Raw genomic sequence first — 15,389 nt, 5'->3', positions numbered from 1 at the left:
ACTTAGCTATTTGTGTGATCCACATTTGGACTAGAATATTATAATTAGAGATCGCGTCTGCGCATCAGTGTTAACTGTATCGAATTATTTCCGGCAAATTATACTGTGATTTGGATTTTTTTAATTTCCAATCCGTCTACAATCAAAGGCCGGAATAAATATATTTTTGTTAATATGACTTGTTATGTGACCACGCACGCTGTAAAGCACGCGAAACGTCGAAAAAAATGAAAACTATTAAATAATTATAAGTTTATAATAATACATAGCTTCAAACCGGTAATTGTATATAATAATTGTATATAACTAATATGTTTTCTTTAAATGTGTATAATTAATGTTAATAACTGACAATACTTAATATGTACTACAAAGTAACAACACAATTTATAAAATACAATGTAAATGGAGATGAGAAAGACATGGCAAGACAAGTATGTTACATACTACATATATGTATGTATAGATATAGTTCATTTTCACTTTATGCAAGGAATTTCTGATGATTGTAAAAGAATTTGCCTTATTGCTACAGCGTGCTGGTTTCGTTCCTGATGTAGGCTCGAACCTCATCTGTGCACCAATTGACATGTACAGTGAAGAAAAACACCGCGGGGATACCGGCATTTGACACAATAAGTTGACGGCGTGTCAGGCACAAAAGACTGATCTTGCCTTCTAAGATAAACCGGAATCTGGCCGAGGGTTTTATAAATTCAAAGAAGAAAAGTATGTCCGTACCGCAAAAATATTCAGGCTCTTTGTTGAGCCTATTTCGACCTGGCGAATTCTGGGGTAACTGGCATTCTACTGCGGTATAGGCAGGTGGCAATTCTCACACTTAAAATTATTGAATAAACCAGATATCGATAACATACCCCAACCCTATTTCCATCATTGGTTGGAATGTATTATGTTGACTTAGGTCACCACTTGAATTGTGGATTTTATTTTCATTTCGTGTCGATTCTCAGAAATGTATTAAAAATCATATATTCAATTTCGCTCAAAGAGTGAGACAAAGGCATCTACATCTATCTTTTGGACCTTTTCTGGCCTCGATTTGTGACTATCGCAGAATATACATACATAATTAGTATTTAAATAAATAATAGTCAAATCAAATCATTTATTCCAATTAGACCACCTAAAATGGCACTTTTGAACGTTAAATAAAATATAAAGATGATTCTAGTTGCCCCTTCCACAAGGTAGTTTCGTATGGAGAAGAATGGGCAAAAAACTCAACACTTACTTTTAAAATAGAATTTACAATATTTGTATACATTAGTTAAATAATATGAGAAGACAATCTGAATAGTAAAATTAGTAATAATGTATATAAGGCTATGAACGTCCATATCGCTAGCATCATCATTCATCACACAACACAGCCGAAATAGATATTACTTATTTAAATGTATATTTATTTTTATTGTTTTTTTTTCTTAATGTAAACCTTTTTGGATATATGTACTCCAACTTTGGCTAAATCTTTAGTAAATGTTTTTTGTTATATATAATTTATGTTAGCGGTTAAAGCCAAGTTAAGGATATACGTACAAAGGGCTGAATCTTAATTGCGCAGACGCAATGACTGGACATATTGGACCACGCCTTGAATCGAGATTGCTATCTGAATATTGCAATTTGAATGACAGTTTGCATTAAGGTTTCTTGTAAAGGCTAATAAAAGGTGTTTAGAATGACTGGACTATTAAATCTTAAATACCTTAGGGCTTGCTTCGTTTCAAGTGGGCAAACGGCTGATCAGCAAATACTCATGGGCATTCTCAGGCAGATTTTGCCAGTGCATTATTATATTGAGAAATCGTTTCATGTCTTGTATAGCGGCACTTTAGCGGTATTTATAATTAAATAGCCATACTTTAATGACTGAATATTAAAGTTACATTCAGTGTTTTTATACCAAATCCTGCCACTTGTCTCTCAGTTGCCAGTAGACTGTCTCGCTACTTTATCTTTCCGGAATAATTGTGGACTCCCTAGTAGGGGACTAGCGTTAGATCAATTTTTGTCACAAACATATTTCTGTCTATTTTTTTAGAGTATATACAGTTTGGTCTGAGGTTTTTGGCGCCAATACCAGTTACATTTTTCCCATAGATGACCAGCGAGATAGTGTGGTCATGAAATAATATGGACAAAAGAATTTCTCGATAGATCCAATCTCTAAGATTCGACTAGGGTTGCCACTGATTGCCTTACTTACAGATTACAAACCTAAGTAGACATGAACAAATCATACTTTTTGACTCTAACTTACGTCTGATACCTATTGCAGCAAAGGCCAACGGAGGGTTTAGGCAATCTTCTAGAACTTAAAAATCACTTTGCGTCTGCTAACTAAAGTTTCTTGTCATACAATAACATAATCATTAAACCTATTAAACTAAAGGCCGGCAACGCACTTGCATACCTTCAAACAATATGAGTGTCCATAGCCCATATACGTTCTACATAAAAAAAAATATCTAAGATATATTGAGTTCCAAATTCAGCATTTTTATTACTTTACCAAATGTTTCATATAATTTTTTTGTAATAAGTCTCTTGGCACACCCCTAACCATGATTGGTCCGGCAATTATGTTAGCGTCTGATCTCTGAAGCTTTCATCTCGCCGGCATCTTTTATTGAAAAACGAGTTCTGAGGCATTCCATACTAAATAGGTTTGGTGGGGATAATAGTTTTTATTTAAATCCATGAAACAAGAGAACAGCAATGTTCAAATAGCTTTTTGTATAATGTAATATATTTATTTATACATATCAGACGTCATGGCGTTATACGAAATTCCGTATCACCTCGACGTCCGCCGTACCACAACTTCGTTTCGTAAGGCAGTTTTTCTACCACCACTATGTGAAGCTGCCCACTGAAGTATTTCGACTTAGAGTCCTTCAAGAAAAGCCACCAATACCAACCAACCTAACCTTACCAATTCTTAAAAAGCCGACAACGCACTTGCTTATGGCAATGTTACATGAGATGGCCGTTTGTCCCCAATTGCTTTTTGTTACATAAAAAAATATCGCCAATATACTTCGTCATCCGCAAGTCTAATATTAGTTCGCTACTAAACCGTTTTAACTATATATACAAATTAGTTAATCGTTAATCAAGAAATCGGATAAAAGTCGATAATTTTTGAAACCAAAAAATATATAGTAGGATGAAAACCTTTGGAAAAGGAGGACAATATTATAAATATGAAAGAAAAAATATGGGAAATCTGAGACCGAGAAGAGTTAGAGAGTTTTTAAAGGTAAAAACGGTTTATCTCGATTTTCGGCAAGACAAGAAAAAAGTCAAATGGCACAGTTGTACATAATAAAAATAATGTGTTTCATCCTACAATATTTTTTTCACTTTTTTTTATTATTTTTAAAGGATTTGTATTGGTAATGTTCGTCTCCTTCAAAGAAAATCTATATATTGCTGGTAATTCACTGTCTGAAGGGAGGCACGGTCAAGAATAGTAGGCGTCTTTAACGAGGATCTGTTGAATAGACTAGTTCTAGAACAACTGGAGTAGACAGTTCCATTAGCAGTAGCTGCAGCCTGCCTGCACTACGTAGATACAACCATACAGAACCAGTGTTGGGTTTTGATGATCTGGATTCTCATCCATTAACAGATACCATTTTACTGCGAACTTGTTAGACAAAATTTCCTAATTTTTTGAGTATGGCCGAATAGTGGAACGGTGGCATTAAAACCTTTTTTGATAAATTGTATTACGACAGGTGTGTTACAGCTGCCGCGTTTCTGACAAATTGATGTCTTCGACACTTAAAAATACAATCGTTCTGTCAGTTTTAAGACTAATGTTTATAATTGCCCCGTCATACATAGAAATTAGTTGACCTCAGATGGTCGTGGTAAGTCTGGTGGTTTGTGGCTCACTTGGTTCTCTCAAGCGAGGCGAGAGGAATTAATCCTGTATGTCAAAATCTTTAAATACATAAGTCTTTTATATATATATAGTAGGGTTACACAGGACGTGAACGATCAAGCAGGCTTTCGTTACATATTCAAATTCAAAAATCATTTATTCACGTAGGTAACATAATGTACACTTATGAACGTCAAAAAATGAAATATACATTAAATGCTTCTAATTTTACATTTACTGCCAGTTCTCTAAATCAAGGGCATAGAACGGAAGAGAAGAACTGGCAATAAACTCTCCGCCACTCTTTTTTTTTTCATATAAAATATAGCCTTCTTCTGTTGCCACTTTATTACATATACTCTATTCAAGTTGGCAACTGGAATTGCCTAGTCAACGGTTCCTGGATGTGATGCAGTTCCACTGACAGACATTCCGCAACCACGACTTCTTCCTTTTACCGTCCCATCGTTTGCCTTGAAATTTGCCAATCATCAGCTGCATCAGTCGTATCTGCCTTTAAACGTGTCCAAAATAATCAGTTTCACATTTAAAATCGTATTTACGAAATCAGATAACTGTTTAACATCATAAAACAATCTAGAGTTTATTCTCAAAGCCACGGAAGCGGTGTACGTAAAAGCCTTATTGTTGCCACTAACAAATGATGCGTTGACAGTTGGTGGTTTTGGGCAGGTAGATTTCGCTAACAATAGCTATAGCAATGGGTGTTTTCTTTTCATTACTCACCCGTAAACCGCTAAACGAATTTTAATGGAATTTAACAAATTGTCATTTACGTTTTTCTGGCTACCGTGAAGGTAGTAGTAATATGGAACGTGTCTAGAACCTTGCTGCCCGGAGCTTGTACTAACTTGTGATTCAGATTGTTTAAAGAAAAAACATTCCCTGGTGAATCTTTGCATTGTTCAAGTTAGTAGATCTACAAGCTACAATTAATACAGATAGTATTGTTTTAGCAGTCGTTCCACACGCATTAATTCCGTCGTAGCACGATGTTTAGGCTACACATAGATGCTCTCGGTATATAGACTTAATGAAAAAAGAATGTTGTTTTGTTAACATTATAGCGGAGTTTTAGTAGATATTGATGTCTCCTACAAAATTGTAGTAGATCATTTTGCTACTAATTCGATAGAACGTCAAAATAATACCCACACCAATTATCCTACATAAAAAAACATTAAAAAATTATACTTAAGTATATGCCTAAATCTTATAACTAACAATATAGCAAGCAACTCTTGTGAACTCAGCCAGTGTACAAACAAATAGGTCTAACAATATTCTATAGTCTATCATATCATTTAACGGAAACAATATATAACATTTATAATGAAATAAAATACCATTTAAATATCCTACTGCGATAATAATGACTAATATGTTACTTACACAAATAAGATACATAAAATTATTAGTTTATATTTTAGTAATTAATATTAATTTTATTTTCCCTTACACAAGCCATTTGTAGCCAATATGGGCCAGTTTAAGAAAGGGCGTTTCTTGAACTCATTTGCTTTCCATTATGTTTTTTTTATCATACATGTGTCTTTACTAAGTCAGCATGAAACAATACAATCTAGCCTAACATAAGACTAATTAGTAATTTAAGTCTGCCCTAGTTTACTAATATTTTTATATAAGTTTCCAATAATACTACTTACAGTCAAAAATGAAATGGTATGACGTAGATAGAATTTTTTATTTATAATATTGGTTTGTGACTATTTGAATTTTGAAAATTAATTTTACAACATTAAATACAGAAACTTCTTAATGGTTAAAACATTATAAAAACTGTCTGAAGTGCATTGTTTAATTCCCAAAATTATGTAGAAAAGTGTCGAGTCATCACAACCCGTCGGTGCCTTTAGCGACTCTCAAGAGATCCCTCAATAATTTGACAAATGGATCTACTTTGATTAAAACCGCGTTTTAAACTATTGTCTTTCGTCCCATGGGAGAAAGATTTTAAATAAAATGTCAAAAGAAAATACGGCTCGTTGCAATTATGATCGGTAGTTACGATATAGGACCCTGGAATAAGAAGCATTTTTAGTTTAACAGAGCCTATTCTTGTATCTATGCCCTTGATTTGATTCAGCAGCGTTCAAGTGCGTAACGAATTTTGGGGGAGGGGGGGGGGGGGGTTCTGTAAAACGTTACTATGCGGGGCAGGAATTGGATTATGCGTTATTGTTAATATTATTTTCGACTAATTCCGATACTTTACACCATAATAATGGAAACTTTTAGGTTTAATCAGTCACTGGGTGGTAACGAAACGTTTTACGTGGGGGGGGGGGGAATCTAGAATAATTGCGTGACGTAATACTTGTCGTTCCACAAATGAGCGTTTTTCATGCATTTTTTGATGACTATGAACCAGCAGCAGCTAAAGTATCGTACCAGAATCGACTTAATCTCCTTTACGAAAAGATCGAACCGAACCTGTACTATGAAAAACCCAAATTAATTGTTTGCGAAGCTCTAAGTAATTCCTAAGTATAATAAATGAATCCAGAACGTTCTTTAATGAAACCTAACCCAATATTCTCCACTATAAACTTGAATTCAACTTTCATATCACTTATCGATCATTGATCTATGGATCCTATAGATCGCGGGGGTCACCGCAATTACGGTCCTATTCAGTTGCGCAGACGCCATGTTACCGCTCATACATTTCCTGGTTGTCTGCATTATGTCTAGAATATGCATTTTGTAATTAAAGGTATTAATTCTAGCGGACAATTCATACTTACGTATAAAGATTTTAATAATTTGTATAAATACTTTCACATACACTCTCACACGCTTACACATAAACGCGCGCACAGATACACCAATATTTATTAATATTCTACTAGCTAGGGCTAGTATTTGCAAAAGAGATGTACAGTAACGCCCCAATTGGGCATGGGGCATCATTGATGATGTTTGAAGTAAATTCAGTTATATTTGCGGTGACGTCGGTGATGTGTCCTTTTCTTCACGATGTTCGATTACGACCCTTTGCATTTTGGCATTTTGGTGCACAACCAGAGAAACACTGTTTCACTGGTTGTGCACCATTGGACGGTTGTGATACCGGAACAGATACAGAAATCTGCTGCCCAGACGTAAAAGGTTGTAATGCCATTGGTATTTTCTTTTTTAGATTTCTTTTGGGAAGTCCAATGCGCATACCCTTCCGCGACGCGACTGCTTGGTGCCAAAGGGTTTTGTGGGACTCGCTATTGTGCATACCCACTAAAACCCCAAGGCGCCACCAATAACCGCCTTATGCGAAATGCGGTAACAGCAGAGCCTTATCCGCTTTCCGACGGACGCAACCGCCTCATCGCATGCCTCACGCCCATTGTTGGTTTTCACAGACCGGGCCATACGCTATGCCATTGGTTTGTTCGAACACAGCCTTAATCTTGAGAAACGCTCTAGTCTCTAAATAAAAAGAACAATGTCTACCAAATGATCACCCGAAGTGTAAACTCTACCATACCATCAATTAAGAATGACGATCAAAAATTAAACAGCAAATTTGTGATATTTCTTCGTGATTTGCGATCAAGCAAAACATGTTCTTGCAGTGATACTTTAGCTGTATTTTTAAATATGATTATTTTAATTAAATCATAAAACATCCTGAATTTGACTAAGTTATTTGTAAAAAAAATTATTAGACTTCAAATATTATTAATTTAGTATTTTGTGTATAAATGCCATATTCTCTAGTTTGTCAGTAACATAACTTTCTTTAACTGTTTGTACAAATGTCTCTACTTGAAATATCTTGTATCGTAAATTTCCTGTTAAGTTCTTCTTGGTCGTATTCTAACATGTACTCCTCTTTGAAACTTGTTTCAAGTTTGTTCTTGACTACTATATAAGACTCATATTTTATATATGTATATATAAAATAAGTTATAGTTTTCTAAATTAAATGCGTTTAATTATCATTATACAAGAAATTTAATAAAACTTTATATCATTTCTGTTGCTAGCGCCATCTCTTTTCTTAAAACGTATACTATAAACCGATAAATATGCCACTTGTTTGTGTTCTCCTTTCTGGGATTACGTTCATATTAGAAAAAAAATAAGTCGGTTAGATTTTTGGTTAGGTTACTCCCGCAAATTTCTGTTTGTTGTATAAATTATTATTTCGGTGAAATTGAACGCGTTTTTTAACAAATATATAATATTTTTAATAAACCAAACGCTTTAACACATATAAAAAACATACAGTTTCACACTATCACACAGCACAGCCCAATTATGTATTACTTAGTTAAATGTATTTAAGTATTATCGTTCTTTAATCTGCCGTAAATGTTTATATCTTTATATATACATTTTATGTATACTATATTTGGCCATATGTTAAGTATAATGGTTTTTTAGAATTGTGATAGATAGATATAGTAGGATTTCGAAATAAATAAATATAAACAATAATTTATTGATTAAAAAAACGTACGTACGTTTTTCTTTTCTGACTTTCTATGCAAATGTAATATCTTAGTCGATTATATACGTATAAAACGTTATAACATGAGCCTCGTTAGAGTTTCATCAAAAACTCTCTATCCAAAGACAATAAAGCGCGCGCAAAAAATATAATTTCCTACAAAGCACATTGTATAGATCGCAAACGATCCATGGATCATTATTGATCGATGATTGAGCTCGCTTTTTGCTACATACTTATATCTGGCATGTATAATGACATTGTCAACGTTAATTTTGATACGGCTAACGGGTTTACTAGCGGTTAAACACGGGTTCGTTCGTTCCAAATTCTAAAACTAAATATGTGGCCCTAGAGGATCTCCTTGCTGGATACCTATATTTAAATTAATAAAATAAGTTTTACATTCATCTCAAATGTTAAGTCAAAGATTTTGGAAAGGTATTCATTTTTGTCAAAAATCGTCTTAGTTAGGGAGTTTAATGCGTTATTGGTGTCAACTTTAAAAGGCAACACGTATAATATTGCCAAAGACAACTAACTTAGTCATGCATGCCAAATTAATTTTTATTTTCTATTTAACAATCATTATCGATTTGATTAACACTTGTATGTCTTAGATTTCCTGATCACAATTTGATTGATGACACATGAAATGAAATTTTTCATCAATTTTTAAATCAAAATAATCTTAATTTGGCATGTTCCGATTTTTGACCTTGTTTAGGTATATATCTATTCTCAGTTTTTTCTTATTAGCTTATACAAGTACCAAATCAAGGAAGCTTTATATAATAACAAACAGCTTTTTGTGATTTTTTGTTCGTAATATTTTAAATTGGTTATTAGGTTTTTCCGTGATAATTCGTAATGAGCTATTTTAAGAATATTGTTTCTGTATATTTTTAGTTTATTTTTTCCACAGTTTTTGTCAAAATTATTCATTTTGAAATACTTGTATTGATAAATAAAAATCCAGAAAGTCGTCTCTAAGGTTTTGTCATAAACCCTATGCAATAATACCACAATATATAACACAAATATCAAAAGTGATCACAGATCATATTAATTTCAATCTCATGTGTAAAATACTATTATAACATTGACGATTCTGAAAATCTAATGAATAAAAGATTTTACCCTCTCGATGCCAATCTGTTTTATGCTGTGGTCATAAAGAATAACGCTTTTGTAAAGTTGTTAAAATTAAAACACATAATAAGGCTGTATTGCATTTTTAATATAAATGTAGCACTTTTAAATACTTAATCAGATGTAGACTACATTCATCAGAATTAAGGTCTGTTGTTTTTGTTGGTTTTGTGAAAATCTTTAAAATATGAATACATAGTTACCTATGATTTTTTAACAATGTTTAATCTACGTTTCTAATGTCATTGATGCAGTTCTAAAGTGTTTCCAAGAGCTTGTTACGCGCATATTATTAATAAAACGATTAAGCTTTAACGTTCAATTCAATATCAATTTGTTAAAATAACAATGCTATTCAAAACCGATAATAAACTAACTGTCCGTGCATAATTGTACTGCACACGAAAATGTGCCGTATAGCATAGCTAATAGAAAGCAAAATTGCGACTTCGTCATACGAATTTGACACATAGACTCATTTCTAATTACGAACTCAAAAGCTAAGAAAGTACGGGCCGTACCGTTAGAAAATACGTCCGACTCTAATTTCACACTTTGAAGTGCTTTAGCGCAAAAAACCCAGTAAAGAACGTGACGCGATGCGTGCGGACGTTGGCGCGCAAACGGCGGCATGACGTTTGACAGTTCCATTTTTAAAATGTAGCATAGGTTATAATTGTGTACCTGATGTAATTTTTGTGCAATATACCACTCTGTGGACAGTCTGATTTAAGTGCAATATTTATTTTTAATTTAGTGTAGTTAAATTATGGATTTACATGAGTATCAGGTGAGTTGTTTTTGTACTAATAATAAATATTAATAGTTGTAAATTAAAATCTTATTAGATGAGGATTAATTTAAATTTGTAGCTGTACATTTTTACAAAAGATTTACAGTTTAAGAAAGATATGCATAAGATACCGTTATCATCATTAATTTCTAGAAATTTCAGGCTATTACACTTCATATAGTCTAGACAAAATAATTGAGCTAGTTTGTCTATGCTATACATAGTAAAACTTAATACATTTTTATACATATGTATGAAAAAGATTTTTTTTTTCAGTTCAATAAAGTTATTTGCAAGTTAACATGAAGAAGTATTCGCCTAGATTTTACACTTAAAAAACATTAAATAAATGAAAAATTCATTATGTTCCATCAGTTATTATGTTAATTTCCATGGAATTGTCAATGGATATGTCTATATATTATGTAGGATGTTGCAAAATGGACGCGTTGAAGTCTTTTAATAGATACTGTTTAAACATATAAACATTTTATGGGGTTGCCATTTATAAAAAACCTGATTTTAAAATTTAAATCGTCTTTATTTACACACGTTTGATACGGTTGATGCAAAAATTCAGAATTTATGGTATAATTTACTACTATAAATAAAAGGACGTACTAGGATACCAAAGGGAATGCGAAAAAGACATATTTGGACATTTGATATTTGATACATAGATTGAGTATGATTTCTTGACCCCCAGCTGAATACCAGTAACATACTATATTTTACTGTTGATTTCAATTGTATATTTGGTCCCCAAATATTAGTTTTTTTCTATTGTTAACGAATATTTGAACTATTTACGGCTCCTATATTACCCAGGCTAATTTATCTATTGTCAGACAAATACCATGTATACTCTTAGTGATTATGTAGGGCCATAATTTCTGAGGGTCAAATCAAGGTCAAATTTTTCGTAAACTATAATTTTCGTAATTGTACAAAAAGCGAATTACGCGTCTCGTTTGTCTGTGATTGATGTTCTGACGGATGTACATTGGTTGAAAATTGGTTTATAACAAACTTTATATGTTTAATTAAATTAAAATAAAAGTATACTTTATAATGTATCTACAAACTTAACTGAAGCCCTTTGAATCTTTCCATCTGTATTAAAATCCCTAAAGTATAAGATTTTTAATATATCACAGGCCTACTTTTTTAACAGTACAAACGAACAAACGGGTAAACGAACAGGAGGCTTGTCTGAGGTTGAGTGATACGGTCGCCCATGGACACTGTCAATGCCAGAGGGCGAATGTGTTGCCGGACTTTAAAGAATTGATACGCTGTATTCTTGAAGAACCCTTAGTCGAATTAGTTCGGAAATACTTCAGTGGGCAGCTGGTTCCATATAGTGTTAGTTCCATATTGTAATTCATTCTCGTCGATGGCATATATGTGTTCTTTATTTATTAATTTTTTCCATATATGTGTATATACTATTAAAACTAGATGTCAGTGTATTTATAAGTAATCTTCCAGCATGAATACATTGAAAAAGAAAACACTTAGACAATATACAAAGCCAAGACAGTTAACATTGTTGAACAAAATATACGAAACAGAAAACATGAGTCAATAAAATAAATAAACAAAACTGAAATTAAACATTAAACAAACTACATCTTAATATTTTTTTAAATATTACTAACTGCTACATAAAGTCTTTTTGCCTCCTTAAATAAATCCTCACACCCTCTGTGGTAAGGTGGAAAATGTCATCTTCATAAATTGTATCGTAGTAAAACCCGAAACAGCGAATGGCTCAAATAATTCGTGTTCGTAGAAGGCACGTGGAACAATTGTCAATATCTTGTCGCATTTGGGGAATTTTCAAAGAAAGTAATGACAGCAAATAAAGGCGAAAAATAAATAAATTAAAATTAAAATAAGTTTAGTCTAGAATATGAGTAAGATGCAAAGCGTGTTTCTCCTTCCGAAGCCCTTTCATCTTTAACCACTTCAATAATAAAAAAAATATCAGAACATCCATAAATCACATAACATACATTTACTAAAAATCTCAAACAATATTTTGTTAACCTGTCGTAGGCTGATACAGAAAATATTCTTATTGTACAAAAATAGTTTATATATGAATTTATTATATAAAAATAATTAAGTAAAATACTATTTACATGTGAAAAGGAAGAGACTGGCTGCCCACAACACAGGGAATCCTGGTACACTTCATCTAAATATTCCTGTATATTGTGTCTTATAAAGTTTTCTATTTCTTTCTTTCTTTTTCATACAGGAGACAAACTCACTAAGTTTTGTTTAAAATTCCGACATCGGAAAGCAAATGTTATACTATCTTGTATAAATTTTTTCTAGTAATAAAGCCGGCATTACCATAACCTAACCGCGATTTTATGGATGTGTCAAACGAAAGTTAATTAATTATGTATAAAAGCCCGCGACACTGTCATAAATTCCATAGATCCAATTAAATTAATCTTAATTCAAACTCAATTAAAATGTTTACTAGAACCTTGCCTTCGTGGCTCATGACGTAAAATTAAACTAAAGGTTTGTGTAAGCGAACATTTATTGCAATATATAAAAGCCGAAATAACATCAAATTCATTCAAACACGCACCCGTCTATAATGAATCTAACTATAACTGATTGTCTTGATTCTCTCTCTTCAAGGACATTGCGTCTCTATGTGATTCTGATGAATTGTTTGATCCCTGCTGTGTTACATCACTGGTCCCAGGATCGGAAGGATCTCAGATTCCTCCGCATTTCAATCGTTGTACATTCATGTTTTGGCTTATTGGCGCTGTGGCATCGGCTCCCAATTGGATTACCAAGATTTCCTCCACTGCTTAGGCTTCCTTAGTTACCCCTGCTTTGTTGAACAGTCCCACTAACTTGACATCAGTCTTGGATTCTCATAGTTAAGACGTTTTGCGCTTGCCAAGTTTCCGTCTATCTGATATTTTGCCCATATTATGGTCTGCAAATGTACTGCAATAGGATCTTTTCAGCGTATGAGACTTTCTTCGGCTTGACGAAGCACATACTTTGATATACGTTTAATACTAAGTTTGTCCATTTTAACAGAATTTTTCGATTCAAGTTCACTCTTAACAATACTTTTAGATTAACTTTTTAGTAGCTACATATCACCGTATGGAACATTTTGATATGCTACTCCATTCGCGATTCCGGCACAAAAACCCAAAGTAAATTTAATTTTTTTAGGCCTCCTATTTCTTTCCACAAAACTTTTTTTAACTTTCATCAGAGCTCAAGAAATCAAAAATAATACTCGAATGGATTCAGCCATCCTCGACTTTTGTGACATTTTGCGATTGATTTAATTTGTATAGATTGTAGTAATAAAGTTTAACACTTAAATCGATTTCAACAAAATGGGTCATACCATACTTTTATGTCATTGTAAACGTGTATCTAAGACAGTTATTATGTTCACTAAATGAGATGTATTTAAAGTTGCGTGCACAAAATTACTCCACAACATGTATATAATTTTATAACACCTTGAAAATGTTCAAGGTCTTGGACACAGATTTTAACTAAGTTTAAATATCAAGAACTAAAATCTTAACGACACGAAAGTTACATATACTCGTTATCATCGATATGTTGCATATAGTGATGGGCAAAACTCAAGGCAAGAGACTGGCTGATAGAAGGAAGTAGTCGTACGGAGCCGAGGAGCTGTTTAGAGCCAGCTTTTAGTAATAAAGTGGCAAGTGAAGAAGAAAAAATATTATTGACTATATGAACTTATGTGCAATTACTTTGGCCCACGAAGTTCAAACAATTTATTGAAACAAAATACTGTCGTGTTGTCACAACGGATTTGACAAGTAACACGATCAATATTGACCGATTCGAAATCCGAAAAAATTCAAATTTCGAACGGTAGCTCTCGTTGCGCGTGCCAATAAACAAACAGGATGACATAGACAAGTTTTGCGCGTCAAGAGCATTGTCAACATGAAGTTTTCACTGCCGTTTTGAGTGTTATTTGAATGGAGTTAACGGGCTATTCTAACAATGACTCTAATTAAATGCTATATTGGCGGGAAATAAAGTTTTAATACTCAATAGGTAATAACAATAAGCCTTGTTATTGGTGGGTTTTAACTAAGTCAAATTAAACCATAAACAACATATTTCTATCGTAGCTCTGACTGTGCCAAGTATCGTTTAACTTCTAGTCTCTTGTATCAACAATTTCACATCTCACATAAAAAAAAACCCACTGATGTTTCCTAACAAATTAACTTTTTGGTTACCCATCCAATATCTGTCTCCGTCAGGTGTTGCTTAACCTAAATCGATTCCGTACGGCAGGTGGTCCCATTACAAATAACAGGTGAAAACGAGTAAACTGGCGTGTTCAAATATATGTTGTGTCAATACGTAACTGTTCATTGATTTTCATGTGAAAATACTATTTTTCACATATAAGTGCGACGCTACTGATACGTTTTTATTATACCCTTTTTTACACCATCATTGCATTTCACAAAACACTTAAACTTGAAAGAGTACAGTTAAACACTTAGTTTTGCTTAACTGTCTTCTGTCGAGGGACGGATTAGCGGGAAAGACGGCCGCGTATTTTCCTAGGACATATATATATATCCGTCTGCAACGGGGGCGAATGCAGAACACCTAAATCTCAAAGCTATATAGTAAAATCTGAATTGACTTAGTGATCTCAATTTACATCTTAAATTACTACCATATGTATATTAATATGTCCAACACAAGATTAAGTAAGTAAATACTGATTTGTATTTACTTACTTAATCTTTATAATAATAATTAAAATAATTAAAAATGTATAAATAGCAAATGAAAATAAATTTACTGGATCCTGTAGGAGTGTACCTTTAACGCTGATAACATTTCCTCGCTGTATTGCGATTCTTATTCGTTGAGCGAAGAAAGCAGCAGATCTGGTGTCACCGATACTATCTACCAAATAAATCTATGCATCTATCTATCAATAATCTATCTATGCGCTAAATTTG

The 15,389-nt window shown here is 33.0% G+C and overlaps 1 protein-coding gene across 6 annotated transcripts in view; it reads left to right on the top strand.

Moving 5' to 3' along the window:
- Positions 1-15,389, top strand: part of LOC110997300 (segmentation protein cap'n'collar) — a 90,658-nt gene that overhangs the window by 60,592 nt on the left and 14,677 nt on the right. The window lies entirely within an intron of this gene.

This window comes from Pieris rapae, chromosome 22 (assembly GCF_905147795.1).
Source record: "Pieris rapae chromosome 22, ilPieRapa1.1, whole genome shotgun sequence".
NCBI lineage: Eukaryota > Metazoa > Arthropoda > Insecta > Lepidoptera > Pieridae > Pieris > Pieris rapae.
The sequence above is the reverse complement of the archived record's forward strand: the minus strand, read 5'-3'. Positions and strand labels throughout refer to the sequence as shown.